The sequence below is a fragment of the Nothobranchius furzeri genome, chromosome 11 (assembly GCF_043380555.1).
Source record: "Nothobranchius furzeri strain GRZ-AD chromosome 11, NfurGRZ-RIMD1, whole genome shotgun sequence".
Lineage (NCBI taxonomy): Eukaryota > Metazoa > Chordata > Actinopteri > Cyprinodontiformes > Nothobranchiidae > Nothobranchius > Nothobranchius furzeri.
The window spans coordinates 59,414,551-59,424,508 of record NC_091751.1 but is presented as its reverse complement, the minus strand read 5'-3'; positions in this window follow the sequence as shown (position 1 = coordinate 59,424,508).

Here is a 9,958-nt window from a genome sequence, read left to right as displayed (position 1 = left end):
CAATAAAAACTAGTTAGAAAGATTAAAAGACAGATCATAAAAATAGGTTTTTTGCCTTGCCTTAAAAACCATCACAGAGGTGGAGGCCCTTATGCTAAGAGGAAGCTCGTTCCAAAGCTTAGGACCTGCCACAGCAAAGGCCCTATCACCACGCGTCTTTAGGTGCGATCTTGGGACCGAGAGGAGCATGAGGTTCTCCGAGCAGAGTGACCGTGCAAGGGTGTACGGTTGAAGCAGTGACACCAAGTAAGGAGGGGCCTAACCATTTGACATTTTAAAAACCAGCTAAAGTATCTTAAAATGAATCCTTACATCAACGGGCAGCCAATGAAGTGCAGCCAGGACAGGAGTAATGGGGTCATACTTGCGCCTGCCCTCAAAACCTGGCAGCAGCATTCTGCACTACGGTGCGACGGTGGCACAGGAGTTAAGTGCTCGCCCCGCAATTGGAAGGTTGCAGGTTCGAGTCCTGCTCAGTCTGTTGCTGTCATTGTGTCCTTGGGCAAGACACTTAACCCACGTTGCCTGCTGGTGGTGGTCGGAGGGACCGGTGGCGCCAGTGCTCGGCAGCCTCGCCTCTGTCAGTGCGCCCCAGGGCAGCTGTGGCTACATCGTAGCTCATCCCCACCAGTGTGTGAATGCGTGTGTGAATGGGTGAATGACTGATTGTGTTGTAAAGCGCCTTGAGGGGTTCTAGGACTCTAGAAGGCGCTATATCAAATACAGGCGATTTACTATTTGCAACCTGGCTATTGAGCCCTTGTTACAGTAGTCCAATCACACCGTAATAAAAGCATGGGCTACCGTCTCAAGATCATGTCGTGACAAGAAAGGTTTGATCTTTGTCAGCCGAGGAAGGTGGAAAAAGGGGGAGGAGATCACCCCATTGATGTGGGTATCAAAACTAAGGGCGCTATCTAGTTTAACACCAAGATTAGTCACTGATGCACTCAGCTGGCCATTAAATGACCCACAGTCAGTTAGGGAAGAGTCACAATGTATGCTTGGAGCAAACAATATAGCCTCTGTTTTCTGATCATTTAAGCTCAGAAAATTTCCACTCATCCAGGTCTTGATCTCCCTCAAACAGTTCGTAAGAATAGAAATAGAGAGACCACTTGACATGTTCAGAGGCAGGTACAGCTGACAATCGTCAGCATAAGGTGGTAGTGAACTCCAAGCTCACTACAGATGTCACCTACGCGCAGAATGTAAACAGAAAACAACAAAGGTCCCAATATCGAGCCCTGTGGTGCCCCCCAGGGTAGATCAGAGTACTCTGAGGAATAACTTCCCATCCTTACACACATTTTTCTATTTGTCAGGTATGATCTGAACCACTCGAGGGCTAACCCAGAAATCCCGACATTATGATGGAGACGGTGAAGCAGCACTTCATGGTCTATCGTGTCAAAGGCTGCCGTGAGGTCCAGCAGAAGTAACAACACATCAGTAGCGAGATAAATGTCATTTAGCACTCTAACCAGTGCAGTCTCCGTGCTGTGTAGAGCTCTGAAGCCAGACTGGAAAGTCTCAAAAATGGCCTGTAGTAATGCAGGTAGATGAAACACACAGAATGAAGGTACAAAAGATACCTATCCGTATTGTTTTCCTGCTCAACTTCAGCAAAACATGAAACATGGTGCCTAGCTCGTTTGTGTGGATCAATAAGGAGGTAGAATTGCTAAAAGATAAAAAGCGCTTGCACAATTGATAACGTGAACACAGCTCTGAGGGCAGCCATGAGCATTTCTGTCGCAGACAGTGACGTTGTGAAATCTAAAACTCCAGTTGTTTCTGTCCACTCAAACGCTTAAAATGGAAAAATGCTAATCTTTTATTTGGCCAAAGTTTTTAAAAAGATTTATTTTGGTTACGTAAATCTGCATTTTTATTTTGATGGCAGGCCGAATTGTAGAAATTTACCTTCGCTTTGGGAGATACCCGGCTATGTGCGGACAAGGCCTTAGTCGTGGAGACATTGATGTTTGCTTCTTCTCAATTAGAGTTTGCTAAATCAATCCTAGCCCTGATTTGTTTTATTGACACAAAAATCCTAGAGTCTGGACAAAAACAAATACATCAAAACAATGTAACAGAAACTTTCATTGGTGTCAGCAATCAAGCTGTTGTAACAGAAAAAAAACTGCTCATAATTTTTGTCCACTAAATCTAACATAATTACTTTTCAGAAAAAGCTCACTGAAATTTGTGCTACAATCATGGGTCAGTCTGAACAGTAGAGCGAGTCTGTTAGTTAACATGTTAAGACTTTTCCAGATCTGCATGCATATGTATCATAGTAGTTTGATCCTACTTGAGAGGTTATCTACAAGGGCTGATGGCAGCTAGCAGAAAGTCTTAAAACTGCTCCATGGAGGTCTGCAACTTACCCAGACCAGATCATTGTCAGGAAGCTCTTTAAGGTGGAAAATTAAAATGTGATGATAAATACGATGCTGTTGTGAGGCTTTAAACTCACATCTTTGGATGAATCTGTAAAAGATCAGAAATAGGACATTTTCTTAACATAACATGGTTTATAGCGTCAGCATGATGATTCCTAGAGCTGTTAGCTGGAAACATTTATAACTGAAGGTTGATGCCTTTCTAAGGTTATGTGTCAGATATTATTTGCTGCATCGCTGTCTGTATATATTGAACAGATTCTACAGTATATATAAAGAGATTTTTTTGGCACATTTGTTTTTATTTATTTTAGAACATCTGAGTTGTTAATCATCATGACGCCAGGGTTCGTGAGCAGTGGCAGTGTTTGTCTCTGGGCTTGGTTTCCCTCCTCAGGCAAAAACATCCCAACATCCCACAAACACACAGTCGTTTTTAGTTTTCAGACGCTGTTGCTTCAGCTTATCTTGCCTTTTAGGTGTGTGTGTGTGTGTGTGTGTGTGTGAGTGTGTGTGTGTGTGTGTGTGTGTGTGTGTGTGTGTGTGTGTGTGTGTGTGTGTGTGTGAGAGAGAGAGAGAGAGAGAGAGAGAGAGAGAGAGAGAGAGAGAGAGAGAGTGTAAACTGACTATGAATCGACAGTTTTTATGCAAGTGGCCATGTGCAATTTGTTTTTTGCCACTTCTACTCTGGATTTGATAAGGAAGAAGAAGAAGAAGAAGAAGAAGAAGAAGAAGAAGAAGAAGAAGAAGAAGAAGAAGAAGAAGAAGAAGAAGAAGAAGAAGAAGAAGAAGAAGAAGGCAGAAGAAGAAAATAGCATTTCTATAGCGCCTCTCAAGATAAAAATCACAAGGCGCTTCACAAAAACAAAAAATGTAAAAATATAAAAAATAATTAAGAAAATGGTTAAAAATATATTTAAAATGAGCAAAAAATTGACAATTGTGATTAAAAGAAATGTTAAGAAAGAGAGAGAGTGAATAGGAAAGAGGGAAATCAGGCTGATCTCAAGCTCAGGGGGAGAGAGTTCCAGAGTCTGGGGCCACAGCAGCAAATGATCTGTCACCTTTGGTCTTTAGCCTGGTGCTGCACAACCAGTAGGCTTTGATCACTGGACCTCAGGGACCTGCTGGGGGTGTAGGGACTAAGAAGATCACCAATGTAAGATGGTGCTTGTCCATGTAAGGCCCTATAGCCCAGAACCAGGATCTTGAAATGAACCCTGAAGTTGACTCACAGCCAGTGAAGCTGGAGGAGAAGCGGGGTGATGTGGGTGTATTTGGAGGACTTGGTCAGAAGCCGAGCACAGGCATTCTGAACCACCTGTAGACGGTTCAGGGAGGTTTTGCTCAGACACGTGAAAAGAGAGTTACAGTAGTCTAAGCGTGAGGAGATGAAGGTGTGGATAACTGTCTCAAGTTCAGAGCGGGAAAGAATGGGACTCAGCTTAGCAATGTTCCTGAGATGGAAGAAGGAAGAGTGAACAAGAGAACTGACATGAGAATCCAGGGTGAGAGCTGGGTCAAAGGTCATGCCAAGATTCCTGACGGAAGGTTTGGTGTGAGAAACAAGCTGACCAAGAGAGTCTCTGACTTTGGAAACCAGTTTGTCTGGGGCACAGATGAGGATCTCAGTCTTATCTTCATTCAGCTGTAGAAAGCTCCCAGCCATCCAGGTTTTGATAGAGTCTAAGCAGGTGTGTAACAGCTGCAGCTTAGACATCTCATGGGGCTTAAAGGAGATGTACAGTTGGATGTCATCTGCATAAAGATGGTAGGAGATTCCACTGAAGGAGCTCAGGATGTGCTGAAGAGGAAGCAGATAGAGAAGGAAGAGCAGAGGCCCCAGCACAGAACCTTGTGGGACACCATGAGTAAGAGAGGTGGTGGAGGACCTAAACTTGGAGACGGCCACAGAAAAGGAGCGCTCAGAAAGATAAGAGGAGATCCACTCCAGAGCAGTTCCTAATAGGCCTACCCAGTCTCTCAGCCTCTCCAGTAGCACGTGATGGTCAACAGTGTCAAAGGCTGCAGTCAGGTCCAGCAGGACCAGAACAGAACAGTCCCCTGCATCACTGTGGGTCAGAAGGTCATTAGAGACCCTAAGAAGAGCTGTTTCAGTAGAATGAGCTCTACAAAAACCTGACTGGAAGCAATCATAGATGTTATGTTCATCAAGAGCAGCTGTGAGTTGTTTAGCCACAACCTTTTCCAAGATCTTGGAGATGAACGGAAGTTTAGAGATGGGTCTGAAGCTGCTATGGAGAAGGGGGTCGAGACTCGGGTTTTTAAGAAGTGGGTGGATTACAACATTCTTAAAGTAAGCAGGGACCTGACCAGAGACCAGAGAAGCATTAATTATAGAGAGCACGCTGATACCGATGGACAGAAATGCACTTTTAAACAAAGATGAGGGTAAGATGTCGAGGGGGCATGCAGAGGTCTTCATAGAGTTAACTAGTTTGGTTAACTCAGGCAAAGAAACAGGAGCGAAGCTATCTAGGATGACGGGCCTGGTTGTATTCGGGAGAGGCGGCGATAAGGCTGAAGGAGAGATGCTAGATCTAACCTTATTGACTTTGTCCACAAAGAAAGACAGAAAGTTCTCACAGTCTGCAACAGAGTGGATGGAGGCTGTAGGAGAAGCAGGAGAGACAATGCTGCTGATGGTGTTAAACAGCACCTTGGGGTTCCCTTTGCTCTGGGACACCTTGTTGGAGAAATAGGAAACCCTATCGTCTCTGACTGCAGAGTTAAAGGATGTCAGAAGATCCTTTAGGTGCAGCGGATGGACGTGGACATGGGTTTTCTTCCACAAGCGCTCAATTTTTCTGCATTGGCGCTTTAGGCTGCGAAGGCTGTCAGTAAACCAGGGAGTAGGGTTCACTGCAGGAACTGATCTGGTTCTGACAGGGCAGATGTTGTCCAGAATGGAGAGGCAGTACTCGTTAAACTGGGAAGTTAAGGAATCTGGGTCGCTTTCAGAAGAACAGGGTGGATCAAAAGCAGCAGAAAAATTTCTAGCTGTGCTCTCATTAAGAAAACGAGAACTAACCAGACGGCGAGCAGGAGGTGGGGATGCAGAAACTGACAAATTAAAGAAAATGCAATGGTGATCTGAAATATAAACGTCCTCAGGACAAACATTGTCAGCGTTTAGACTCAGGGTAAAAACAAGGTCTAGAGTGTGCCCCCTGGTGTGTATGGGGCCAGAAACATGCTGGGTAAAGCTGAAGGAGTCCATAAGGCTGGAGAAATTCATGGCAAAGTGGTCCGAGGGATCATCAACGTGGATGTTAAAGTCACCAACAATCACCAGTCTGGACAGCTTCACAGTGGAGGATAGAAAGTCACTAAACTCCTGAAGAAAAGAACTGTTTGGACCAGGTGGACGATAGACCACAGCACAGTAGAACGGGTCCTTACGCCCGACTTTAATCAGCTGCAGTTCAAAGGAAGCAAAGTGACCAGAGGTTGTAGAGCTACATGGAAGATGGTCTCTGAAAACAACAGCTAGGCCTCCACCACGACCAGAACCCCGGGGCTGGCTAAGAAAAGAATAACCACTCGGGCAAAGTTCAATCAGACCAGAATAATCAGATGTTTGCTGCCAAACTTCAGTCAGAAACATAAAATCCAGGTTTTTAGAGAGAATTAAATCATTGAGCTGGAGGGACTTATTGTTAACAGAGCGGGAATTTAATAGAGCCATGCTGAGTGAGGTGGAGGAATCAGAAACTACAGAAACAGCTGGAGTTAGTGGACATAAATTAGCAGGGTTAGATCCACGGTGTTTATAAAAACCACTTATGGAGGGAACAGGAGGAGAAACCACTGAGGAATGAAGATAAACCGACCTTAAAAAACTTGGATGGAGAAACCGCGCCGCAACGCGGCCTGGCGGGAGTGCGGAAGTGGCGCTCACACCGATGTTTACTAGATAAACCACGCTTTAAGAGAAGTCTCTCACCTGGATTCCTGCTCGTTTACCTCTTTTCCTCCGACATTTTCCCAGGATCAGATAAACATCACTGGAGGCGCCCTGGTTGGAATCATTGTTTGGCTCCGGGCCAGTGCACCACTCAGATAAGCAAACAGGGAGGTACATCCTTGGTGCATCTTGGGCGATAATGAACGAACGGAAGGACAAAAGAGTCTGGCGTTCATAGGAGATGGTAGCAGGGACACTACCGAAGAGGATCGCAGATAGGAGCAAGGTGGAAAAGAGGAGTTTAGTGGAGAAAAGTTTGAAAAAGTGGCCGGTGACTGCGGCTAAGCCAAGCACAGGCACCATCTTGTTACCAACCAAATTGATAATGAATTGGATCGATAGACAGATTCAATAATGCCATTGAAAGTGATAAAAACGTATCAATTTCCACCTACTGAAAGAACTATTATAAGTTTTTGTAAAGAAGCCAATTCTTTTACACATTTCCTGGCAGTTGTCAGCCATATTAGTGGATGAGTTATTTTCCACTGACTGCAAAATGTAACGTTTTGGACTCGTCCCAGAAGCAAAGGAATGCTATCATTATATTTGGGCTCTACATTTAAAAAAAACATCAAATGCCACAGTTTAGATAAGGCCAGACAGGAAGTCAAACATGAGAGCAGTGTAAAACATCTGGAAACTTTCAAAATAAAAGTCACATGCCAGTGGCGTGTCCAGATCTTTTAGAATGGGGTGGCCCAGATGAGGCACTACTTTGTGCATGGGTGACACCAATGGTTATGCTTTATTTTTTTTTACCCCAAGCCTTTTGTGGACAATGAAAATACTATTTAAATGGAATTCAGTGTGGTGACACATAGGGTGGCCATTCAGATTCCAAGGGTGGCATGTGCCACCCCAGGCCACTCCCTGGACACGCCCCTGTCACATGCAGCTAAATGTATGTCATTTCCTGTGAAACCCCCATAGCTAATGTAAACAGGACAGAAAAAAATACCTGCTGTGTTTCTTCATGCTTGTGGACTTCTGAAATCTTGTGTGGTGTTGCAATTCTCCCTTGATTTTGTGACTTTCGTGACCAGTGGCGTGAAATGCTTTTGCTCCTGTTTTGCAGCAGAAGCACTCCCAGTTGTAAGGGAGCTTGCTGGTAAAACGGTACTATTTTGTTACACGCCACTTTCAAAGCCGGTGAAAAGCCGAGCTAAGACTCCAACATTCTTCTGCCTTATTCTGTTTGAAATTTTGCAAAAGGTGGCAAAGATTCTTCAAGAACTTTCTTAATGTGTATATTTACAGTTTTTTCATTGCACAAACGTCACCATGTTCCCTTTGCACCCTCCATAATGCAAGCAAGCAGGTTCATGGAATGAAACAAGAGGTCTTTTAACACAAAGACAGGAAAGAAAATGTAACATGTTTTAATGTGTAAATAAAAGTAAAGTAAACATCTCTTTTATTTCTTCTGTCACCATTTAAACATACCTTTGATAAATGCATAAAACAGATGTATAAATAACATTTTGTTTGCACTTCATTTTCATTGATGTGATTTTCCTTGTTGCTGTGGAACGGGAGATCAAAGTGGTCTTTCATTCTGCTGAGTCATGCAACAACATATCAAAGGCTTTAACTCCGTTCTGTTATTAGAGAACTTTCATCACTCTGTCTGCTAGAGCACGCACGCCACTGCTGTTTATAGAATCATATCATAATCACAGCAAATTCCTTTGTGCATGAATCAGAATTCCAAGCTAATGTCGGAATATTTATATCTGTCTTTGTTTACTATAACATCTATATCTTCTTCTTTGCTGGTATTTTCTGTTTCTACTTTTCTTCTTTTTTCTGTCTCTCATTCATTTTTCTTTATAACCCCATTCATCACTTTGCTTTGCTTATTCCTACTCCCTCTCTTCCTATCTGTCTCTCCATCTCTCCTTCCCGCTCTCTTTGACATGTCTCTGGGTTTCCTGTCCTTTGTGAAACTCTCCTTTCTGTCACATCTTGTTTTCCTCATTCTATCCTGTTTAAATCCAGCTCCCGCCTCCTTTTAGGCAGAGTCACGCCATTGGCGGAAACGAGGGAACAGTGGCTGCTGAGTGACAGGCTATTCTGAGCCGACTGAGGAGGTAAACATAGCGAGGTAATGGAGGTAAACGTCCGGTCACTTGGTCGGGCGGTACACAAACAGAAACCAGCAGGTTCCGGTCCAGGCCATGACTTAGTAATCCACTGATATCATTATCACTGAGATTAAACATTAATGCATGCTCTCACCTAAAGCCTCGCCTTGCCCTGTCTCCATACGGGATTAAAAAGCTTTCTTTTAATCTACAGGATTCTAAAAATTAAACAAAGATTACATCTGCTCATTTCTTTTATCAAACTGTATTTATTCCTGGAGCGAGGAGGAGAAATCTGAGATGATTTATGTAATTTAAAATCTATTGAATCTGATGGTCTTGTTTACATTTCAACTCAAACTGAATCTGACTGTTTTAGAAGTAATTGTTGAAGGGAATGATTCTGATCTGGACCCATTCACCTAACTGAGGTAGTTTTTGTTATGAACAATGTAAATAAACTGAATTATTACAAAGCACAAAACTGACCCATTATCTCAAATGACAAACCTCAGTACACATCCTGGCTTTTGGACCCAGATAGTTCAAATGCATTAGAATCATCAGACTTACCATTTATTAGCTCAAGCATAAGAAAACATGAAAGCTTCAAAAGTATTAGTATCAGCACCTCTCTGACAACATGGTGGGAGTATTTTAAAATGACAGAGTCTTCACTAGTACCATGCAGACGCACACCTATCTGGAACAATCCTGACATTTTGCAAAACAACAAAATGATGAACCTTCCGGACTGGAAAAATAAAGGAATTCTATACCTGGAACACATATATGAAGGATTGGACTTCATCCCATTTAATCAAATAGTCTCCCAATTTGGAATGGATAAGAATAGCTTTTTAGAATATCACCAAATTAAATATGTAGTCAAACAAAAATTTAAGCTCAATAAAATAGAATTACAAACACCACCAAGGGTATTAGACTTTTATAATCTCAAACCCCCCAAACTACTGTCTAAAGTATATAAGACACTGTCCAAAATAGACGATAAAATTGCAATCCCTATTGAAAAATGGGAGGTGGATCTATCAGTTAGCTTTGACCAGGACTTCTGGTCCCAAACTTGTTTAAAAACTTTTAAAATGATCAGACACCCCAATTTACAATTAATTCAGTACAAAATTCTACACAGAGTACACTATACAGGTCATCGGATGTTCAAGATGGGGTTTGTGTCGTCTGACACCTGTACACACTGCACAAACAACATTCCTGACAATTACATTCACGCACTGTGGTCCTGTCCACCTGTCCAGGAATTTTGGGGTAGAGTATGTGAGGATCTGTCAAAATGTCTGAAATGTCATATCCCAACTTCCCCCTCTCTTTGTTTACTGGGAAACCTGCACGATGTCCCGATTGCAACATCTTTGGTTCACGTGGTTCTGACTGCCACATGCATCGCTAAGAAAACTATCCTCTTGAATTGGAAAAATAGAGAAAGTCTCTGC